This window comes from Alligator sinensis, unplaced genomic scaffold, assembly GCF_000455745.1.
Source record: "Alligator sinensis unplaced genomic scaffold, ASM45574v1 scaffold312_2, whole genome shotgun sequence".
Taxonomy (NCBI): Eukaryota; Metazoa; Chordata; order Crocodylia; family Alligatoridae; genus Alligator; species Alligator sinensis.
The window spans coordinates 555591-572452 of NW_005842274.1; the positions used below are offsets into that span (position 1 = coordinate 555591).

General features: G+C 41.2%; 1 protein-coding gene across 9 annotated transcripts in view; it reads right to left on the reverse strand.

Annotated features, from left to right (window-relative positions):
* The window catches only part of TBL1X (transducin beta like 1 X-linked), a 327967-nt gene that overhangs the window by 155435 nt on the left and 155670 nt on the right, over positions 1 to 16862 (reverse strand). For 6 of the 9 annotated variants that reach the window (XR_003095073.1, XM_025209250.1, XM_025209255.1 and 3 more), the window contains one exon: positions 5502 to 5609. The exons of the other annotated variants lie outside the window; for them this stretch is intronic. The gene's annotated coding sequence lies outside the window, so the exon portion shown is untranslated. The remainder of the gene's footprint in view (positions 1 to 5501; positions 5610 to 16862) is intronic. 9 annotated transcript variants of the gene reach the window in all.

Genomic DNA, 16862 nt, shown 5'->3' on the forward strand with positions numbered 1-16862 from the left:
CTCTTGCCCATCTTAAGAAAAATCCACTGTAAAATTGGATATACAAATCCCCTTTTAGATATTAGTCTTGGTAATACTATGTAATTGGAGATCCAGAAAAGTGTATTATAAATTTAAGTTGTGTTTTCCCAAGAAGAGGAACGTAGAAGGAACTTCCCCAGAAATCCCTCTTGTCCCAAGAGTTTGTAAAATTAGCAGATACTGGAGTGGAACCCTTGGCTCCATCTCAGTTATAAAGCTGAAGATTTTGGTTTTGTGAAACATCTGGTCATGTGCAATGGGAGAAGCAGCAATACATACATGCTGGGCCACATCATGCAGTTGGGCAGGCTGTTCCTTTCAGATGGAGACTAGCTGGAGTGTTAAAACTAAAAATGTAAGGAGGAAAATGTAGTATACACCCAAACTCAGTAGGATGCAAATAAACTGAGCCTATGTGGTATACAATGTAAAATATACCACAAGAGGAACAGAAGACTCTTATTTATAAGAAATTATATTTGTCATTACTATAACCTAAATGACTGTAATCTTCCCAAGCCGAGGAAAATCATAAATAAAATTAATCGGGAGGAAAATTTTAGACAGAAAAATGTGAAAAAATGGGAGTTCTTTAAAAGAATTAGATGGCCAAAGATACAATTCCACAATCAAGAAAGAAGATAGGTTTGGCTAAAAGTCCATTCTGGTTCAGTGGTGAAGTGAAGACTGTAACTCAAAATAAAAAACAATATATTACAAGTGGAGAAAAGGGAAGACAGAAACTAATATTGGAAGCTTGGAAATGCAGAAAAGGCTGGCAAGGGCAATAAGAAAGTTTTATATTATATTAGAAGCAAAAGGAATCCCAGTGCAGACAGAGCCCAATTAAAATTACTAAGAACAATGGTTAAAAGGGAGATTGGTTCAATAAATATTCCTGCCCCGTATTTGGAAAGAAGTAGAATAATTCCTTTATAAGAGGTGCATCTGCATGAGACATGTAATGTGCAGAAGGCCAAGTCTACTGTGCATTAGCACGGCTGGCAAAAACCGTTCTAATGTGCACTAGACTTAGTCTAATGATTATTAACGTCACTTAAAAATCGTTCATCTGTGCTAATGCATAGTAACACCAATTGCAGCACATTAATAAATGTGTAGACTGGAAGCCTACTAATTTTTTAACAATATGCAAAGAGGGCAAACATGACCTGGGTAATTAGATATTGCTTAGCCTGACATAAATCCCAAACAACGTAATAGGAAAGCTGATTAACTAGTTAATAAAGCAACTGAGGAGATATAACACATCTATACTTTTTGTATGGCATTTAACTTGGTACCACATTACATGCTGATTAAAGAAAAGGTATTGTATAATATCGATAAAGTACACATTAAATGGATTAACAGCAGACTGACATCTCAAAAAGTAGTTGTCAATGTGGAATTAATACTTAATGGGGTTGTTTCCATGGGCTTCCATAAGGATCTGTACTTAGCTTGACATTTTTCAACATTTTCATCACGTATCTCAATATAAATATAAAATCAGTGTTGATAAAATTTGTTGATAACACTATGATTGGTGAAGTGGTAAATAAACGTGCAGTTATAAAGAGCAATCCAAACCCTTTAGAAAACAAAAGCATTTGAATGAAACACATTTTGGTACTGCCAAACTTGAAGTTGTACACCTAAGAATAAGTACTGCAGGGACTGGGATGACATCGTAAAGGCCAGTGACCCCAAATGGGATTTAAGTATTATAGTACACAAGCAATTCAACATAAGCTCCAGTCAATGCTATGGCAAAGAGGGCTAATGCTATCCTTGGTTCTATAAACAGAGGAGAGGCACCTAGAAGCAGAAGCGATTGTATCTCTCTATATAGGTAGACAAGGTTCTTTGGGTGAATCTGATATCTTTTATTAGACCAACACGACTACAACCTACACCCCTATCTCTCTATATGACATTAATGAGACTGACACTGGAATACAACATGCAATTCTAGTTTTTACATTTCAAAAAAGGAAGTTAAAAAATGAGTTTCATTTTTATGGCACAGCCATATACATGATTAGAAGGACTGAGAAAATATCTTAGTGAGAGACTTGAAGAGCCCAATCTATTTGACTTATCAAAAAGAAGACTGAGAAGTGAATTGATTACAGTGCATAAATACCTTCATGGGAAAAAACACAAGGTACTGAAGGGCTTGATCTTTTCTAATCATATCTGAATAACAAATACGAAGTTATACACATAGGGAATATAGGAGACATTCTTTTGCCAAAAGGGGACTTGAGGTTTAGTTAACCTCAAGTTATTGGCTTAATAGCAGTAACTGATCAGAATTTAATAGCCTGGGATGTACAGAAGAACTGATCAGGAGATCTACAAGTTTCGTCTGACATTAAGTTCTATGGGCATTTTTACACGTGTTCCCAACACAGCACCAGGCACTTTTAATTAGCAAGTCACACTAATTAAAAGCACCCAGATGTCACATGTATCAGCAGCACAGTGAGTACCTGTGCTGAGAAAATAGTGGTAGGATGCTTTGAACTAAAGCACATTGACTGTGGTTAAATTCAAAGTGCACCACCACCATTTTCTCAGCGCAGAGACATGCTACACCACTGATACACATGATGGTCAAGGCTGCCAAAGCACATCAATTCACATGCTCCAGCAGCTCCGATGTACTGGATTTCTAATGCATCAGAGCAGGCTCCCCACATGTGTGTAAGCACCCTATGACATTATGATGAAAAACAGAACAGTACAAAATATGGGACACAGAAACTTCCAAGGTAATAACAGACACTGAGGGTGAACAAGACTTCCTGCATATATGTGGATGTGTGGCTATCTGGCACCTCATCACTGGAATAGAATATGAATAGTATATTCAGTAGGGCTATGTGAAGCTTCAGTTACTGATTCAACTTGGAGGAGATTCAGCCCGATTTGGCGGCTGAATTTTTTAATCCAAATCGAATCAGGAGACCCATTAATCTCTCCTAATCTCTTCTGAAACATATGTATTAAGAAATCAAGAATCACCTCTTTCAGGAGGTGGATGTCACCACCCTTATGACAAATGTGAATCTGTCTCTAAAGCGTAGCATGCTGGCTCTTTTCTGAGCAATGGTGAGAGGAGAAAGAATAATTTGGAAATAGGAGGGGTATGAAAGAAAGCTGTAAAAAAGCCCTGTAAAGTAACCCTCAACAAAAAGTTGCCTGGATGCCAGAGATCCTGAAGTGGCAATGGTGATGTTATAAAGGGATCAGAAATTGCCAGGGTTAAAAACGGTACTCCATGATTAAACACTCATGAGGTAGCTAATCCTCAATTTTTGTAAAAAATGCCAAGTTGTTTAGTTTGGGATGAAAATCTGCTCTAGAGGCTTTGATCTTCCCCACTATTCAAATCATGCAGGTATTTCTCCCAGGAAGATCTTCAAGGCCTTGACCTACATATGCAATGCATACACATAGTGTATTTGGGAGAGTTATGTCTTCTCCAACAACTCAAGGTTACAACAAAAGTGTCCTTCAAGCTCTATTTAGATAACTCTGGATCCAACAGATTGTTGCATAAATGACTATAGAAAGCATCATGTCAACATTCTGATACCATATACAACAACAGGCAATGTCACTTTAATGCATATGCACAGAAATAAAAAACAATTCAGCAAATTAGTCAATGCAGATGTCCCAGGGGCTTGACCATAGGGGAACTAGAGACCCTCCCCACAAGGGACCCTGGGATGGGGGGATACACACCCCAGGAGAAAAACCCCTGAAAACAAAAACCATTTATCTGCTACAGGATGCCAGATACAGGACGAACAAAGAATGAAACCCGCGCGGTTCATTAGCCGTGCTTATATCTAGCTCGTGCTGGTGAGTGACGTCAGAAGCAATCACCAGCCGGCGAAGATAAAAAGGAATGCTGGGGGAGAAATGAGGAGAGCGGGAGAAGCAGTGGAGGCTGCAGAGGCTCTCCACATTGGCGATGGCCAGCACCAGCAAGAAAATGGAGGTCCCGCTTGGGGAGAGGCCCTGAAGGTGGCAGAGACTCCCTGTGCTGGCAGCAGGCTGCCCCGGAGTAAGGAGACAGATTCTGCTTGGGAAAAGGCATCCCAAGTGGCAGCAAAATTCAACCTCATGCTGGTCACGAGCACCACTGGCATCCAGGGGAAGACCTTGCTCCTGAAGGAGTCACAGGAGTCTTGGAGATGGCAGAGACTCCCTACTCAGAGTTACCACAGGTGCAAAGCCAAGGAGAAAGGCTCACTCGGAGGAGAAGAGAAGATACCCTCGGCAAAGGAAAAGCACGGAGCATCACTGGGGGATGCCACCTGGCTTAAGTTATAGGGCTGAGAGAAGGCAAGAGCGGCTCAGCCTGATCTATCCTGCTCTATCCACCCTCTTTTTTTTTTCTTTAAGTCTCTTATCTCTCTTTAGTGGCTGCTCGTCAGGACATAGTTGCTTGTGTTGTTTTTTTGTTTGTGTTCCTTATTGGTTATTCAGGGGTTAGGTCCACTTTGAGGGGATCCAACCAAGACTCCAACACCGGGGTGCTCACAAGGCTCGGCAAGCAGTCGGCAAAGGCAAGACCGACTTGCCTTTGAAGTCGGGTGAATCCTGAAGAGGTGAATCCAGCGGGCCTGTAGCCTACCAGCAGAGACAAAGATAGCGACCAGTACCAGAGAAGGCATGAAGACTGAAGATCATGTGAACCGGAGGGACAGCCACAATAAGATTAGGTGGCCCGCTGTAGATTGGTATAAGGAAGGGGTGTAGGGGAGATGGAGCTCCATGAATACCCGCCGGGAGGAGCGACCGACCCTGAGGGACCTTCAACAGAAGACCCCTCCACTGAAAATACACTCAGAGTCATGGCAGGTGAGTTCAGGGGCCTTCTTCGGGGTGATCGAGGTCCCTCTCAGTGGTCACATGAACCCTCACCATCCCTACCCCCAGGTGCTTGAGCTAAGGCAGCTCGTGAGCGGGTATTTGAAGCCAGGTGGACACAGCAGGTTCTAGCCTATTATAAAGAACTAGAAAGCAGTAACAGGTATAAAAAACTTTGTAAAAAACTTTAAACTGCATGTTTGGGTTTAGGCTCCTTCAGCTGTAAAGAAAGACCTCCTATAGTAGTTCACTATAACATAAAATCCTCTTTATGAGTAATATAGCACTACTTTACTTTCATACCTTGCATTTTTCACAAAGAAAAAATTATAAAAAGTTTAAAAAACAGCCCAGAATATTTACAGACACTTTATCAAATACTACAGAAAGGGTGGAACTCTCCTAGCCTTGAATGATGATGAATGTGAAATTCTGGCAACAGGCCTTGGTGTAAAACATGCAGAATCTATTATGTTATGTTTTAGTGGTTATAAGGACTTTGGCCAGCAGATAAAAATCTGAAAGTCAAGAGGATGGGTGAATCATGTTTCCAAGGTAAGACCATTTTAGGGATTACTTTGTCTTACCTGTTCGTGAGATCTTTGAGCTGTTGAATGCTGCTTGTCGCAGGCTGCTGTCAAGAGTCTGGGGGTTTGAGTTACCATGGAGATCACCACATCCAACAGTTAAGAGGTCTGGAATGAGAAGCAAAATGAGCCAATTAAATATGGCTGCATGGCCTCATCAGAAGAAGAGCAGTTGTCCCTTTTCCTCTTTGACTTCTCCAGTTCATCAATCACTTTTAATACCCAGTAAAGTGAGAGGCTTAGCAAAAGATCTGGTAGAAAAATTATAAAGGTAAGAGCAAGATCCAAAGACTCATGCTATTCAATCTATGTCCAGATTACTTACAGATCAAGACTCTAAAATGTGCCTTGATGAAAACTAGACTGTGCCCAAAATTCTTCATTGTCATCACTCATTTGCACCTGTTCTTATGTGACAAACTAACAACTCATCTAGATCAGGGGTTTTCAACTTTTTTGGATCAGTGCACTCCTGGTGGCCAGACACAGAGCAGTGTACCCCTGGTGGCCAGATGTGGAGCTGGGGTGGGGGAGGGAGGTGGCACACGGCTGAATGTGGAGTGGCAGTACCTGCTACATATGAGCTTCCCCTGCCCCCACGTCTAGCCAGGCAGATGGCACCTGTGTGGCAGCGTGGGACCGTGTGTGGCAGTGTTCCATACCTACCCAACCAATGCGTACCTCCTACAGCCTTCTCAAGTAGCCTCAGATCTAGATTATAGAGTCCAGATTTGCATTTGAACACAATACTCAAGATTCAGTTCATAGTACAATGACCTGAGATTTACACTTAATGGTCCACCTAAACCTAGAGGGCCTAGCAGGCTAGCACAGTTAAGGCACCCAAGTCTCTATAGTCACACAGTGAGGCTGCTCCAACATGCTGTAATTACAGCACGTTAGAGCAGACTCAGTTAATTAAATCTGCAGGAACGTGGTAATTACTGCGCAGAAGCAGACTCCAGTGTCACGTGTATCAGTGTCCTCGCACTGAAAAATGGTGGCGGGGTGTGGTAACTAAAGCTGGTTCAATGCCATTTTTTCAGTGCAGATACATGTGATATTCCAGGTGCTTTAATTAGCATGGCTCTCTGACTAAAGTGCCCCGTCTTCCCCACTCTCTAAGCATGTGTATAAATGCCCACAAGGCCTAGACACCTGTGGCTTCTCAGCCCAAATGACCAGGTACCCATTTACAGCTGGGTTTCTATAATAAAATAATAAAAAGTATTCAGTGGAGACTAAATTTCTTAATTAATAATATTCTTTCACACTGTCTTCTAATATGATTATGCAAGGGGCAAGAAATGGAGACTTAAGCTTTCTATATTGTTCCAATGGTCTTTGATATGAAAAAAAATGATGCATTGAGTGAAAGTCAACACTATTTCTACTTGGCATCTATGATCCCACGTATCTCTCAAACAGTAAGAGGATTGAATTTATTTCATTTTATATCACCCCAACATGTTGAGGTTGTTTCTCCTCTAGTTTCCTCTTATGAAAGTTCAAATGGTACTGTGTTTAAGACCTCTATGAATTGTGATGTTAATAATGTACAGTGTGGTACTCTAAATAGGAATTTGAAGGATTTTATTATTATAGTGTTTCTTTCCATGCTTTTTTGGAACATTGGAAGAATGTTATATATTGAAATTATCAATAGAAAGTAAACCTGTACCTTCTTTATTTATAATTTCAATACAACAAAAGCTAAGTTTCGCTGTTTCTGTTCTAGAGACAATAATAGGACAACTGACTGATACACATTCTATCCCTCTACAGGGATATTTAATTTTTAACTCATCTTGTCCCCTCCACCTCCCTCCAAAAACTCTCAAAACAAAGCCAAACAAAAATAGACAAAGGCTCGTGCTGAGCTTGAATACTTTTAAATATTGTGTGGTTACATATTTAATAGCTTATATTCTAATTATACTCATAAATTTGTCAGACTATGTTTTCTAACAAATGTTGGTGCACTGTATCAGCTTTTATCAATAGCTTTCTTTAAATACTATTAGCAAAGTGATAGGCCATTCATCTTTTCACTTGTGCCATGTAAGAGCAATCTTCCATGTTGCTGGGTTTTTGGTTGTAGCCGTGTTGGTCCTTGGACATAGGCAGGCAAGGCTCTTTGAGTAGATGTGATATTTTTTATTAGACCAACTGAGTATCTGGAAAAAATTTATTGGCAAGCTTTCAGGTGCAGTCACCCTTCTTCAGGCATAGGGAGTCTCTGCTGGTCTGAGACTCCAAGGAATCTGATCACTACTCAGTTGGTCTAATAAAAGATCTCAGATCTACTCAAAGAACCTTGCCTGCCCATGTAAGAGCAAGATGCTATTATAAACAGGACTGGTAGAACCACCTATGACTTAGGATACCCAACACTTTCCATTATAGGACCCTATTAGACCTAGGGCATGGCAAAGTAGTGCTGGAGAAGTCAACTGGAACAAAGAGCCAGATTGATGGGAGATTGAGACTGGTAGCTAGAGGATGAGAATGACTGTGCAAAGGAGACTGTTGTTAGGAGCTTTGAATGGAAATGAAGGGAAGGAGGGGGCATGGAGAGGAGGAGAGGAGAAGGTGGGTGTGGAACTGAAATAGGCTGAGGAGCCAGAGGCAGAAACTGGGACTGGGAACTTGTGGAGTACCTACTGGGAGGAGATATATTGGAAAAAGAGCTGGAATATGGGGGAAGATTAGGCAGTGGCTGGACTGCCAGACTGAAACAAGAAGAGAGAACTGATGTTGGAGGTGCAGCCCATGTAGAGACTGGGACTGGGAGTTGGTGAAGGTAGAGAGCATGATTGGGGGGACGGGAGAGGAGTGGGGAGAGAGGGAAGCAGACTGAAAGCAGTAAAATAAGAGTAGGGAGGTAGGGAACTGGATGATCAAAGAGACTGGGAACAGTATGGAGTCTGCAAGAGAGAAATCTGACTAGGTGACTGTAACAGGAGGCCTTCTCGGGGCCGATTTCCCTGTAGCTCGCCCACCTGTTTCTGGGCTAACCACCCGACTTCTCTCCCAGCATGTCTTGATGATAATTAATTAATAGATGTTAATAAAGCGGGAGGCTGCCCATTTTCTTGCCCCGATGCCAGGGGTGCTATCTGCAGCTCCAATCCCCCCCTACACTGCAGCCCAAGCCTCACAGATAGCATCCATAGTTCTCACAGTCACCGGCCCCTCACTGGCCCCCAGAATCCTACTGTTGAACCCCTCTAAGATCCCTTCATTCCGGCAGCCTAATCTGCCTTCATTCTCAGCAACATAGCTCCCTGAGCTGCTTCCCCCTCACGGGTGGGGTGGGACCTTGGGCTACGAGCCCTGGCCCACCTCCAGGCCAGTTGGAACCCCAGGCCCTCAGCTCTTGGGCGTTCCTTGCGGTGGGCCCCTTGGCTCTTTGACCCTTCTGGTCCTAGCCCCAGCATTGACCAGTCAGGGGAAATGTCAGACAGGTTTGTGAGTCTATGGCCTCACACTCTGGGGTCCACCTTCAAGACCCTCCAAAAAGGAGTAACCCACCCAGTTGTGGGGGCTAGGAGTTAAGGTGCCCTGACCCACCTTTCACTGGGGTGGTAACTGGCCTGGCATTTTCTGGGGGCTCCTGCACCACTGAGAGCCCCACCAGGCCACCCACTCCCAGCAGGGTGCAGTTTTAGGTCATGCCCAGGACCAGGAGCATCCTTACCATCCCCTTCAGCTCCTCCCTTACCTCCCGATGATACCAGCAACCCTGCAGCCAGGCGATGTTTTTGCCTGGCCTCCCAGCAGCAAAACGCCCTGTTTATTTGGGCAGCCCTGAATCTAAAATGGCTGCCCTCATCAGGCACCTGCCGGCTGCTGCCTTCTGGCCCCTTAAAGTGGCAGGCACAAACAGCTCAGCTGAGTAGGTGAAGAGAATGAGCCAACTGGGAAAATGAGCCAATGTTGCGTAAGGGCCAGAAATGAGATAGGAACAAGTTGCAGGTAATGGGATAGAAGAAGTCAAGTTAGGAAGAAACAGAGAGAAAAATCTGTGTCCACCAAATTATGCTTTCCTCACAAGCAATTTGAGTCTTACCATTCCCCTACCATATAAATAATTGATCATGGAGACCTAGCACCTACCATTCAGTGCACTAAAGGGGATAGAAGCACAGTGGAAAAATAGAATTTGTGCATGTACCTAAAGACTGTGTCATAATGCAAATTATGCATCCTTAACTTTGGCTCTACCCTCCAATGTGGTTTGTTGTCTATAATATTATTTAGGGAAACTGACTTCACAAAGGGAGGCTCCCATAGAGGTCAATTGAGGTGTGTTTACACTGGGTTAGAGTCTAAGATCCATGTTATAGGCAACATATAGGGAAAAATGGGAAAAAATAGAGCTTGTGCTGTAATACATGGTCAGCCTAATACACTTTGGTCTTAGCACAAACGATCTTTGGCATCCAAAGGCAGGAGCATATTCATTTTTAAACTGATGTGAAAGCAGATAGAACAGTCATAATTCAAAAATAGTTAACAGAAGGCCAGAGAACTTAATTTCTCTTTAGCTCTGCAAACACCTTTTGCACCCAGGTTCTGTTAACTCTTTTTCTTCATCTGATTTACAAATATAGAATTATAAAATCAAAAAGGATATCTACAAGACAATTTCTTAATGTTATTTGGTAACACAATTTGGAGAATGTCCATGGCCATCTATGAATCGTGAGTAGCAATCAAACATTTATATATAACATATATAATATAACATATATATAATGTTGGATAGAGAAGACCCAGTCACCTTGGAGAAGCATACTACTCCCTTGATCCCTCAGGAGAGTGATTCTCAACCAGGGTGATGCAGCACCCTTGGGCGCTGCAAGATCCTTTTATGGGTACTGCAGAGTGCTTTGCGATATTAGCAGTTAGGTGTGCAAACACTTACATTTAATTCACAAGATAAACCCAGGAATCTATAGCATCAAAACCACTCTGACCTGCTATGGTCTTTCTGAGTTCTCTGCAACAGAAAAATTGCTCTATTATTTGTCTACAGTCCCCAAAAAATACATGAAGGCAAAGAGCTGGAAATTTGCAAGACTGCCTTGAGTATACTGAGGGGTATCCTGAGTCTACAAAGGTTGAGGACCACTGCTTCAGGAGCTGACCAGGTCTTCTCTATCTAAGATTGTCTAATCTTCCAGTACTGAGATAACTGGTAAAACTCTGAGCAAACTTAGTCTATTTTGTTAGATTCTGGAGAAAAACACATATTGAGTATGCTACTCAAGCACATAGGGTGTTTATAGATGTGCACTGGGAGTGGGGGATGATTTAATTAGAGTGGTTCCAAGAGCCACTCTAATTAATGTGCCTGGAGTATCACGTGTATCAGTATTCCTGCACTGAAAAAATGGCAGTGGGGGTGCTTTAACTAAAGCTCATCAAACAAGTTTTAGTTAAAACACCCCTGCCATCATTTTTCAGTGCAGGGATGCTGATACACACGATGCTGGAGTCTACTGGAGTGCGATAATTACCACAGCCTGTTGGAGCACCCTCACTGCACATGTATAGGCGCCCAGACTGATAATCTCACCACAGGCAAAGCAACAGTATTAAGAGTATGCAATAGAGAGTTTGAAAGCTAAGGTTATGGAAGAAGAAAATATTTGATGCATAGCTTACTTTGTGAAAATAAAATATGCTTCATCTAATTTAATGTTGCAAAAAGCACAAATGCAACCCTTGAGGAATAGTGAGCAAGAAGGGTTTAAAAACCCCCCAAACCTCTGTATATGACTTTCGTGAAACTGATACTGAACTACTACTACATTCTGTTCTGATCTCCTCACTTTAAAAAGGACGTTGAAAAGTGTATAGCAAGCAAACACAGAAAATATTAGAAGGCTGAAGAAACTGTCTTACAGGGAGATATTGGAAGAACTCAATACCAGGTAGAGATGGGCTCCTTAGTCAAGTGGAGAAGTACAAGAGAAGACCCAATATCTGGAAACTGAACCCAGACAAATTCAAATAAAAAATAAATCACACGTTTAACTGGTAGGGTATTTAGCCAGTGGAACAAACTAACAAAGATAGCTACTCCATTTCTTGATGACTTCACATCAATACATGATGCTGTCCTAGAAGATATGCTTCCACCAAAATAACAGTTATATTTTAGTAATTGTGTCTGCTGACTTTAAACTACATGAATGTGAACATTTCTTATGGACTGAGATTATAGTCTATTCTTATGGTGAAGGCACTAACAAGATATCAATTCTGGACTCCAGAGGCCACATCTGGAGTACTGTGTCCAGTTTTGGATTTTCCCACTACAGAAGGTAGACAAACTAGAAAGAGTCCAGGGGAACTCTGACCATCTGAAAGGCCTATGTTCATCTGCCATGTGAACTTGACTTTCTGATCAGATGCTAACAATCTGGATGCGACATGAATAAAATGGTTAGGGGGCTGGGGCACATGACTTACGAAGAGAGGCTAAGGGAACGGATCTTATTTATTCTGTAGAAGAGAAGACTGAGGGGGGATTTGATAGCAGCTTTCAACTAGCTGAAGGCTGTTTCCAAAGAGGATGGAGCTAGACCATTCTTAGTGGTGGCAGATGACAGAACAAGGAGCAATTGTCTCAAGTTGCAGCAAGGAAAGCTTAGGTTAGATATTAGAAAAAATATCCTCACTAGGAGGGTAGTAAAGCACTGTAACAGGCTACCCAGGGAGGTGGGGAAATCTCCATCCTTGGAGGTTTTTGAAGACCTGGGTAGATGGCTGGGATTATATAGTTGTGGACTGTCCCACTTTAAGCAGGGGGTTGGACTAAATGACCTCCTGAGGTCCCTTCCAGTCCTAATTTTCTATGATTCTATGACTGCCACAGATGTTCTGTGTGATATTGAGTATATCACTTAATCTGTATTCTATATATTTTCTTACACAAGACTAATCACTATAATATCTGGACCCTTTCCAGTAGTGCATTTAAACAATGTGACTAACATATGTGGCATGTATTTTGTCTTTTTCTTAAAGAATGGATGTGTTCCACGGAGTATTTGTTTATAGAGTATCAAGCACACAACCCCACTCCCCAATATTCCATATTGATATTAGAGAATGCAAGCTTTTATCTAATTCATCCTATGTCATAGTTCCCAACAAGGAACATAGTATAAAACAAGGAATAATAAACGTAATTTCTTTCCCACCCTTTGTCAATTTTATCTAAATAGATGGTAAATCCTTTGAAGTAGGGAATCTTTCTTAGTAAGTATATCTTCAGACCCCAATCTTACCAGGCATCTCAGTACTATTGTAGTACAAATAGTAAACTAATAATAGTTGGTACACTAACCACCTATCTTGCATATAAACAGCTATTCTTTTTCATATCGCCTCATACTGGCATCTTCTCTTTAAAAAATGATTAAAAGTACATGAAAGATAGACATTGCTACTTATATGCTAATGTAACAGTAGCCTGAAAGTTTTTCTTTTCTTTTCCCATTTAAAGGTATCTTGTATATCATTATTATGCCCTGTGCTGCATGTACTCCATCTAAAATGAATGTGTTTAAACAACTATAAAAAAAGAAGTTTTAATGTACCTTGAACATTCTCTATATTATATATCTGTTGCCCATAGTCTGAAGTTAGATGTTACACTGCTACTCAAAATGTGAAAATCAGCCATCATAAACTGCATGAACCACACATGCCTGTCAACCAGTACAGTCCCCAAATTTCAAATGATGTGCATAATATAATATGGCTGGATCATGGAAAAAGCAACTGCAACAATAAAAAAAGCTCCAGGAATAATATATTGTTCACACTGAAGTCACTAGCAACATTATTTGGATTTAAGTGATGCCAGAATTTAATTCAGGAACTCTAATCTTTAACTGAAAAGAAGGACATGATTCTCAATAAAGAATCACTGGCTATAAACACTTCATGCAGAAGTTGCTGTGAAGACATTTTATTTTCTGTGGGTTTTCTTTTCTAATCTGTGGCCTTTGTAAAGATAAAAGACAGTCCATTATGTTCAAAAAACTTTGGGGGAGGGGATTTTTTTAAAGGGATCACTGTCACAGGCTTAAGTCTAGCTTATTTGCCAGAGCTTTACAAAGTTCATTATAACTGAAAATTCATTATTTGCCTGGCCAACTGAAAGGCCTATCTGCTTCTGCCATTTGAACTTGACTTTCTGATCAAAGGCTAACAGTCTGGATATGGCTGAGCAACAGATCTCTATTTGTGCCAAATTGTGGGGTAAGCCTTTGATCTAGTAACCAATAAAGTTAAACTCATTCACTCCAGGTTTGAGTTTTGGCAGTACCTTTCTTGCACAGAGATGAAAGATTAGTATGCTTATCACTATACCAGTGATTCTTAACCACAATGCTTCAGCACCCTAGGATGCCATGAGATCCTTTAAGGGTGCTTCACAATATTAGCACTGTTAGGTGTGGAAAAACCTATACAGGACTCACAAGATAAACCCAGAGATTTCAGCCGGGAATCCAGTGTGTCAAAAACATTCTGACCTGCTATGGTCTGAGTTCTTTGCCACAGAAGAATTGCTTTATTATTCTTCCACAGTCAAAAAATGAGTGAGTTGACACTTTCTGGGGGGTGTCTTGAGTCTAAAAATATTAAAAACCACTGTACTATACCTCTACCTTTAGTCTCCCTTTACATCTTGCCTACCATAGTTTAGGCATCAGAAGACAGATTTACAAAAGGCATTCATACATACCTAATAATGCAAATTGGTAATTAGTAGGATTTACAAAAGCACTCAAACAGGTTAGGTGTTTAGCTCCCAGTTTAAAAATCAATGAGAATTAGACACCTAACCCTCTATAGTACTTTGCTAAATCCCAATAGGCTCCTAACATCTCTATATGCCTAAATTTATTTATAAATATGGTATTATGTTTAAACAATTCCAAATTCAATTCCAGCCAAACCATCTTCAAGTGGCTTGACCAGCCAGCCAGTATATGCTAGGCAAAGCAGGCCAGCTATCAATTTTGCTGGAATTCTGCACAATTCTGGAATTTAAGTATAATTCCTTAACAGCATTCCACAAGCCACTGTATTAATTGGGGCACTCCTTCTACACCTGGATTTACTAAGTAAACCATCTTACTTGTAAGCTGCAGAAACATCTCAGAGGGATTTAACTTTCAGCCTCTAGAAAAGAAGCACAGTCTACCTAATACATGAGATGAATGTTCTGTATTCTTTCAAAATGATAAACAGCTTTAATATTTTTCAAACAATCCCTGGGGGATAACCTATAATCCTTGTACAAAAACCAGAATATGTGGTGAAGTGTAGCATGCCATCAATAAACATGCCAGAACCCTGCAAAATAAAAACTAAGATATCTTGTCTGAAAGATGTTTTTAAAATATATGAAGCAATTTCTAAAAAGTGTATAAATCAAAAAGACAAAATCTGCCAGCATCTGCAGTGTTGCGGAAAGTAAGTTAGATTTTTTAAATTTCTTTTAATATTTTACACGCAATCACATGGGTCCCACTAAAATGCAGTCACCTCTGGGACTCAGGCAGTAATCAACTTGCACATGCAGCCCAGTGTACAACAGCAACATCCAGAGGAATTTTTAATGTTCCTGTTAACAAACCCCAGCACAGTAAAGTCCAGTTTTCAATCGATTTATCCCACAAGCATGAAAATCAAACTCAATCATCCTTTAATGACTTGATTTACTAATAATTTTTTGGCCCATGTACTACACAGGTATACATGTTCCTGTCACCTGAGCAATCTGTACATTAAATCATGCATTTATGAATGTTTAAAAGGTCAATTTGACTAAGAGTAGCACTATTGAGACACAGTCTATGTCACATCCATGGAAGAAGAGGACAAAAAGTAGCCAGATTCAGCTAGAAATCATAAAAATCAACTTTGAGCCAAAGGCTCATTAGAGCATGAGCGGATGCAATTTTCCTTTTCCAGAAGAGGTTAATAGGCAAAACAATATCAACAAAACCTTGACAAAACCAAAATATGCAGCCTCAATATCACATCGAATTTTTCAGTCCCTTTTTATATATAGCTGGCAGAATTATTTGTTATGATCCATGAGACAAAGAAGAAAAATCTGGTGCTACTATGTTCTGCAAAGTCCACAGAAAAATGCCAAGAAACCAGACTGGCATAGGTATGGGTGCATCTAACTTTAAAACCTTTGTTTTCATGGGAATTTTTCCTCCCTTTTTCTTGAACACTTTCTCTAAAAGCCAAGGAAAGCCTTTGAAATTATAAGCTTCAGTATCCATAGCGTTGTCGTATTTTGTGCAATTCATTCATGAGATTTACTTTTTCATTTAAATACTATCTAGGCAAAAGGCATAAAAAGAACATTATGTTAAAAAAAAAGAGAAAGATATAAAATATCAACCCACATCCACCAACTAATCTCACCTCAAGCAAGGGCCTGAGAAAAGGACCCCTATGCATTGCTTTACTACCCTCTCTCAAACTAATGGAAGTGGAGATGGCAATGATTGCATTAAATCATTTTAGAGAATGGTTTCGTTAAATCCATGCATTTGTGTTTGTTGATAAGCCTTTTGGACTGTGTCATCCTTGAAGCAGTAAGCCGCAGAATGTCCACTGAGATCTTTGCACCTTGCCCTTGCCCACGTGCATCCAGACGAGCATAGAGGTTTATTTCCCTGGGAACAAGTAGAGGCAGCACACCTTGCACTGTGTCCCCAGGGAATGCCTGTGCCACACACGCTTTGGCGTGCGGCAGGTTACTGTGGGTGGCGTAGGGGAGGCTGTGGCCAGCACTGGACTGGCCCCAGCAGCCTTACCTAGCATCCTGGGGACCTCCCAGGCCTGCAGCAGCAGTGATTCTGCCATGCAGAGCCTGGCCAGCAGCCACAGTGTGGCTCTGGGTGGCCTGGCTCCATTTTTAACCGGTGTGCGCTGCCCATGCGTGTGCTGCTCCGCTTTTTTCCCCATGGGTTTTATTGACCCCTGCATACCCAGGGGTAAAAAAAACCTACGGAAAAAAAATGTGGAGCAGCGCACACACAGGCAGCGCTCCCTGCTGCACGGAGAACATCTAAATGTGCAGTATATGGTACCACAGATGTGCTTGCGATGCCATATACTGCATGGCTGTGCTTGTCTGGACGTGGCCCAGATGTTCAATTGAAGGGATGAACTTTTGGCATTCATAACTCTTTTGCACCAGTCCCTGAGTGGTCCAGGCAGATGGATCTCATTTCCCAGATAGTCAGGACACAAAACAGATGGAACGGTGAGATCAGTGTAACTAATGCGAGTTTCACGTGAAAGCAA